Genomic DNA, 8,571 nt, shown 5'->3' on the forward strand with positions numbered 1-8,571 from the left:
TACTTTGTACACCCACTTGCATCCAATGGCTTTCTTGCCTTCAGGCAATTGCACTAAATCCCAAGTCTCATTTCCATATAGGGCATCCATCTCCTCATCCAAGGCTTTCTCCCAACACACATTTCCAACAGCCTCATCAATGCATGTGGGCTCTACAACCTGTACAAACTTTGCCATATATGCATAATGATGTGCCACATAACCATCATATAGGTAAACCTCTGCACAGGGTTTTTCACTCTCCCAGATCTTCGCAGCTTTTCATTCATGGCTTCCATAGCCTTCTTTACACCAGGTGTTCTCATAGCTGGGATCCCAAGCTCCTCATCAAGGCTCATATCTGAGCCACTAGACTCTCCATCAACATGAGAATGCCCTGCAGATATTGTCAGGCATACCAAGGGGCTCAACCACTTTCTCTTTTCCTTTACGTGATATACTAATCACATTTGTAGGACTGGTATTATGACGCAGCCTGCCACTCCATGGTCTATCAAAACAACAGACCCACTAGATGAGGACTGTTCTGGTCCACTCAAAGACTGTGATTGCTGACCTGCATTCTGTGCAACCACACTTCCACTCACATCAGCCCCAACAGCTTCTTTTCTAGCAGCATACCAACTGCTCATCTCATCAAAGACAACATCCCTCTCAACTCACGTGTAGCAGGGTTATAACACCTATATCCCTTTTGCTCAAAGGAATATCCAATAAATACACATTTTTCAGCTTTTGGATCCAGCTTAGTTCTCAGCTCATCTGGCACATGCACATATGCAATGCATCCAAAAACTTTCAGATGAGACAAATCAAGTTTTCTGCCAGTAAACCTCTCCTCTCCAGTTACATCATGTATGGCTACAGTTGGAGTCCTGTTCATGATGTATACTGCTGTAGAAACAGCCTCAGCCCAATAGCTATGCGGCATATTCTTCTCTTCCATTAATGCTCGCGCAATCTCAGCAATGTGCCTGTTTTTTCTCTCAGCAACTCCGTTTTGCTGCAGAGTGTATCTGTATGTAAATTGTCTCCGAATACCATTCTTCTTCAAAAATTCAGAGAACTCATGAAGAAGTACTCTCTCCCTCCATCTCCCCCTCCATCTGACCTTAGGCACTTTACATGTTTCCCTGTTTGCTTTTCAACCAAAACTCTGAAATTCTAAAAGTGAGTGAACACCTCACTCTTCTCCTTCATGAAATATACCCACACTTTCCTTGTGTGGTCACCATCAATGAATGTCACATAATACCTGCAGCCTCCCATAGACATGGTCTTCATAGGACCCCATACATCTGAATGCACAACATCTAGTGCATTTCTGCTCACATATCTGTTACGTGGAAATACATGCTTTGTTTGCTTTCCAAATTGGCATGCTTCACATATTCTCTGCATACCTTCCACTTTAAACTTTGGCAGCCCTGTCACAATTCCTTTAGTCTGCATAGACTTCATTCTCTACACATTCACATGTCCAATTCTTTTATGCCAAATGTCTGTGTCTGCAACAATTCCTGAACCATTTGCAAACATCGCAGCACTCACTTCAAGCATGTCTACATTCAACATAAACATTCTGCCCACTCTGTTGCCTTTTGCAACCAGCCTGCACTTGTCTTTAAAGTCTTCAACATAACAACCATCAGGGTTAAACCGAACCTGCAAACCCTGCTCAATCATCTGGCCAACTGAAACCAGATTCTTTGTTATGTTCGGAACGTGAAGTACATCTGCAAGGTACTTCACTTTGCCATTCTGCATAGACAATGGCACATCTCCAACATGGGCAATTGGATGAGCAGTGTCATCCCCTATTTCCACAAAACCTGGTCTTTCAAGGTTTTTCATCTCCTTGAACCACTCCCCATGACTTGTCATGTGGTTCGAAGCACCTGAATCCAAATAAAATACATCATCTTTTTGTGCTACTTCAACATTTTCAGACATGGCATTCATGACATGCTGCATAACAAACAACCTTTCATTATCCTCATTGTTTCTGCTTGAGGATGCATAGTTGTTTTGCTGCACTTTCCCATTTTGCATGTCAGCTTGCTTCTTATAACATTTTGCTTGCACATGTCCAGGTTTACCACAATAAAAGCATTCACGTGCATCATTATATTGCCTTTGCCAATTTCCACGTCCTCTTTGTTGACTCCCCCTGCCTTTGAATTTGCCTCTTCCACCTGTGTGTTGTTGATGTTGTTGTTGTGTACTCTGAGACTGCTGTTTGCTGCTGCTGCTGTTGACCATAATTCTGATTACCTGTTCGGCCACCTCCTTGACCGCGTCCATGTTGAAATTTGAGCTAAATGATGAGCTATGGTGGATCAAACACTAGAATCAGCATAATTAACAAAGTGATTAGCAAGTGATTAAGACGTAATTAGTGAATAATTAGCACATAGATTAATGTAGACATGGATACTCAAAAACCAGCAAATTCTCATTAGGGCTATGCCTCAATTTATAGTGTTTACATCAAGCATCAAATCCCCTTGATTTCTCCATGATTCACTCCCTGAATATCTCCACCTCTTGCCTGATTCTCTCCACCTCTTCTCTTTTCCCTGATTATCTCCCAGAATAACTCCACACTCCTAAATTCCCTCATGCTACCCATTATTCTCTCCCAGTAGATTCTCCTAACCTTTTCACAGGTTCTTACACAATTACATCTCCTCTTTTACAGCCTCTATCCAAGAGCTTGTTCCCACACACACCCTTTTCACTTGTATATTTCAACACCTCCCCTCAAGTGAATAATCCTAACACACCTGGACCCTGTATCAAGTTTCCCTCTTACTTGATAGCCCGCGACCAGTGCCTCAAGTCCCTAAACTCCATAGTCCTTGACACTCTCTCTCTCTATGTGTCCAAGGCTACTATAAGTGCCCGCGACCTTGACTAAAGTGCTCACACATACATCTACCACTTGGCCTACATCATCGGTGGCTCAGAGGTGGTTTTACTTTATTGGGGCAGGTTACATTGGGTTGTGGGTTCTCTCTCTCTCTCTCTCTCTCAGAAAAGATGATCCGACTCCACTTCTCTTGGAGCCTCCATGAAGTTTGCCGATGTCGTTCCTTCTTCACTGGGTTTGCTGTAGCAGTCTCTCGCCATGTGTCCTGGCTTTCCACATTTGTGGCAAGTGAAGGTCCTCCCTCCTACTCTGCCTCTTCCTCGTCCTCGTCCTTGAGAGAATCCTCCTCGGGTGAAGAATGCTTTTTCCTCTCCTGCTGTTGAGTCGAGCTCTTTCTTCTCTTTGCCTCTGCTCTCTTGCTCCAGTAGAGCTGCTTCTATCTCGTGTATCTTCAGTTCAGGCACATTCTTTAGTGTTGCTACAATGTTTTCATAATCTCCTTTGTCCACACTCTTCAAAAGTACAGCTAATGCTTCATCATCTTCTACCTTTTTGCCAATAGCTGCCAGCTGTTGCTTAATGCTTTTATATTTGTTCAAGTGTGTGATTAAAGGTTCACTTTCCTTCATGTCTAGTTTGTAGAATTGCATTAACAAATTTATCTTGGAATTTTTTGCTTGTGTACCAAATAATTTATTGAGTTCATCCCATGCATCTTTTGCCCCCTGTATCCCTGTGATATGATGAATGATCTCATCATTTAAACTGAGTGCAATAAGCCCCAATGCTTTTTCATTCCTACTCTTCCACTCATTTTCCCCTCTCTCTGGGCATTCATCTCTCCCTTCAACTAATCCCCACAGATTTTTCCTCATCAGCAAATACATGGTTTTTGTTTGCCATGTATAAAACTGTTCTCCATTAAATTTGGCTATTTCCTGTGCTGAATTCATGGTGATGTGAAGGGGGTCTTACCTCTTGATCCAAATTCAAGATTCAAGGGCAGTGTCTACCCTTTTACAACTCAATCTGGTGTTTAATAGATGATTACAACAATTTTATCAGCATAAAATCACCAGAAATTACATTAAATTGAGAGTAACCAATTTGTACGGGATGGTTGGAGTATCAAACCAACTCCGATTTGCAATCTGAAGCTTTAGGGATCTGTATCAGATACCTAATGGTTAATTTGAACCCTCAATTGCACCAAAGTACAGTGATTAGCACTGATTAATCACTGATTAGCAAATTAATGCTCTGGTTTGTGTGCAGAAAACAGAGTATGCGGGGAGCTCAGATCTGGTGCCTTCCACTTAAAATGAGCTCAAATAATTTCAAAGGCATCAATAGCAATGAGTCTAGTAGAGGATTAAGCCAAGAAACACAAGATTTGACCAAATAATGAAAGCTTAATCTCTGTTTTACCAAAGTCACCTGCAGATTTGATGAAGAGCTTTGATCTCTCTGTAGACTTGATGAAATTGATTTCTGTCTTCACCAGCTTGTAGAGCATGCTTCAAAACCCCCGGGGCTAAGAGGAATTGAACCAATTTGACTTGAGCAAGTAGTAATGGCAGAAACTGCAGAGAAAAAAGGCGCCTGCAAAAACAGCGATTTCTCCTAAACGCCTGCGCGTTTTGCTGCGCCGTTTGATGTGCTTGTAGCTAGGAGTGTTGGCTAGCTTAAGCTAGAAGGGCATAGCCTAATAGTGAGTGTGCATGGAGAATAGAGTCCTCCACTGGCTGGGGGTGAAGGGGAAGAGTGAAAACTCACTAAAAAATAGATTTTTTGCTAATTATCTTACTAATCCTGATTAATTCACTAATGGGCTCATAAATCTGGTTGATTCTAGGCATGGCTCTGATACCATGTTGAAATTTGAGCTAAATGATGAGCTATGGTGGATCAAACACTAGAATCAGCATAATTAACAAAGTGATTAGCAAGTGATTAAGACATAATTAGTGAATAATTAGCACATAGATTAATGTAGGCATGGATACTCAAAAACCAGCAAATTCTCATTAGGGCTATGCCTCAATTTATAGTGTTTACATCAAGCATCAAATCCCCTTGATTTCTCCATGATTCACTCCCTGAATATCTCCACCTCTTGCCTGATTCTCTCCACCTCTTCTCTTTTCCCTGATTATCTCCCAGAATAACTCCACACTCCTAAATTCCCTCATGCTACCCATTATTCTCTCCCAGTAGATTCTCCTAACCTTTTCACAGGTTCTTTCACAATTACATCTCCTCTTTTACAGCCTCTATCCAAGAGCTTGTTCCCACACACACCCTTTTCACTTGTATATTTCAACAGTCCACGGCCTCCTCTACCTCGTCCTCTACCTGAACTTGTGTAGAAGGCCTGTTGCTCTGAACTGTTTTTGTTTTGTGAAGACTGCTGGTCTTCACACCCAAGATTTTCTCATAATCAGCATAGACACCAAATCTATAAAGTTGGGAATGTTTTCTCGAGTCTGAATAGACGTCTTAAACGCCTTGTATTGTGGCCCGAGACAGACTTCCACCTTATCATCATCATCTACTGACACACCAGTAGATGCAAGGGATTCCACAATACCCTTTATCTTCAATGCATAGTCATTCACAGACATGCTCTTTTTCTCCACAGTATGAAGTTCATTCTTCAACTGTATCTTGCGTGCCTTGGTATTTGTTTCATAGAGCTTTACCAAGGTGTCCCATGCCTCCTTGGGGGACTTGGCATCCTGAATGTGCCCAATCATGGTGTCCTGTATACTAATGGAGAGCCAATACATAACTTTCCTAGCTCCTTGGTTCTAGTCTTTAAACTCTTTCACATCTGCAGCAATCGGGTATCTCCGGTGCCTCTTCATGCTCACCTTCTATGTAGTCCCAATAGCCCTTTCCCATCAGGAAATTCGTCAACCTGAACCTCCAAGCATGGAAGTTGTTCTTATCAAGCTTCTCTGCCACAATCTGGGTTATGCCATCATTTGACATCTTGCCAGACACACAAATTTACCAGAAACAGCACCCAGGTTTGTCCTGCACAAACTATTGTATTTCCTGCAGGCAGCAACGGTACTGTAGTACTCTCAAATGTCACAACCAGTGACTTCTCTATAGTGTGAAACCAATTAAATGAGCTGGCGCTATAACTATGCCAGTCTCTAGAATGGCTGTCACACAGCCTGTCATCCCGCTGGCCGCATATGACCTAAGATCTCACCAACCATGCCAGTGGTGTAAGTGTGTGGCCTATCCCCCAGGCGGGTCATCAGTGTCCACCGCCTCACTAGACGAGCTCGATATCTCAACAACGATCCTCACATCTCATATATGGGAGAAGTTCACCATGAAAGCTTGGACAGTAGAGATCCAAGAAAGTAATACTTAAAAATGATCATAAGTGTGTACAATTCCCATGAGCCCAATGTACCCTATAGCCCAAGGCCCCCAAAGGCACATATGTAAATGACTCTAAACCCAAGTGCCTCGGCCCCATCCCCCATGTGCATGTGACACCAAATCTACTTCATTACAAACCATTCCCTCCTACAATGATTTCGTCCTCGAAATCAAAGGGTGGTCATGCACAAGCATGTACAAGAGGCTATATACAAAAGCCAAAAATGCACTCATAGACTAGATGTATCCGCCATCAAAACATATCCATGACGCCCGCCTAGGTCGAATGGAAAGGATAGGATAGTGTCATCGTCGACGCGGTGAGGCTAATGACAATGATGCCTAGATCAAATGTAAATCCACGGCATGCCCAACCCATAACCGTATTAATCATGCATCCTCCTGGATCAAATGGATGATGTAATGCATCACATCCATCAATGAGATACATCCAATGCCCCCCTGGGTCAAATATATAATGCACCCATCCATAGGATCCTACAGGTACATGATAGCCCGTATGATAGCCCGTATAGCACCACCCACTCGGATCATAGGTGAATACATCATGTCCAAGAGTGAATGCCTGATAGACTATGTCTGTATCAATGCATAGGCATCCATGATCATCAAAAGAGAATGCCTCATACTCCATAGCATGCTTCATCAAATGTGAATCCATGTCATCACTACATCCATCACCATGCATAGGTCCATAGGCATGATCCACATCACAAATGACTACTTGAGCATAATCAATATGTACCAAGGAATAATCCTCATCACTGTCCATATAACCCTCGTAGTACAGGTCACAATCATAGACTCTCCACTCATCTCCCAAGAAAGGGTCATAGACAGGGTTCCCATAAAACCTCCATTAAGTATCCAATAGTTGCTCACTACTAGATGCATGAATAGCCTCATCATTGATGTCATCCATATTATCAATGTCATCCACATCGATAATGTCATCCACATGCTCACTAGAATCATAAAACTCATCCTCATCATATGTAGCATATGTATGAATACTACCATCATCCACATCAACATAGATGCTCTCCTCATCAAAAATAATGATGGTAGCTGAATCATCAACACTTGCATAAGCATCATCATCAAGATGCCTAATGTCACCACCATGACTAATAATGCATATGTCTTCACCATATGTATAATCCTCATCCACATGTGCATGGCATATGTCAAATGCATCCTCATGTGCATGTGCATTATCACATGAATCATCATCCCTTGTGTCAAACATAGTTGCATGCACATCCAAAATATCCTCAATGATCAAGGCTTTATGATCTCATGGCATCATATCATAAGCTGAAAATGTATCAATCAAAGCACTTATGGAAGTAATACAAGCATTCCCATTTTCAACTTGTGTATTCCCATTGGCCACGAATACATTGGTGGTGTCTTGTCTAGAGAGAATTGGCATAGAGATCTCCTCATGTACTTGCGATATCCAGAAATTACAGCAAGCGTCTCATCCACTTCAACACCCACAATGTGTGCACAAAGACTCACATAGTCATATTCTATGCAATGACCAAATGTGATTGTGAATGGAAGTCCTCGTTTGCCCTTAGTAAAGCCAACCTCTTTCAAAATAGAGTGTACGATAGCTCTTCCATCTCCTCTCAAAGTAAGAGGTGAACCAAGGAATGGTACCAAGAATTCACATATAATGATTGACCTTTCCTTGCTTTCACTATTAGTGGTTCTACCATGAAACTTAACACCTTGCTTGCTTCCATCCATTGCTTGTGAAGAAGAGGGTATTTGACCATTGCTATGTTCAAACTCATCATCAAAATCTTCCTCAATATGAGGTCTTGAAGCACTACCTCGATGAGTATTTCCCTTGAATGGAATACAAACATTACTCCTTGGGAATCTTGAGCCTTCATATGGAGGTACATGACATTTGCCTTTTTTTTGGCCCATGCATGTTGGCACGTGATGGTCATGTCTGGTATTGCTATGCTTGGCCTCCTTACATGTTCTCGTTTGCGTCATTCAATCCCTCTTCTGATGGCATGGGTGGCAAGCGTGTTTCTCAAAGTTGTTTATATGCGAGTCGTGATGTTTACTTTTCATATCCTTTCCGCCATGGCTGACCATACTTAGAGAAGAAGGAAAGCCGTGTCTATATCTGCTCCGATGTCCCCTTGCCTACCTCCCTTAGCCGCCTCGCCTCATACATGTGCTACGCAAGCCCCAGTTTGCAGTAGCCAGCCATCTGAATCCAACAAGGAGAATGTTCCTCCACCGTGAAT

This window comes from Cibotium barometz, chromosome 40 (assembly GCF_041138505.1).
Source record: "Cibotium barometz isolate CiBa-2024 chromosome 40, ASM4113850v1, whole genome shotgun sequence".
NCBI lineage: Eukaryota > Viridiplantae > Streptophyta > Polypodiopsida > Cyatheales > Cibotiaceae > Cibotium > Cibotium barometz.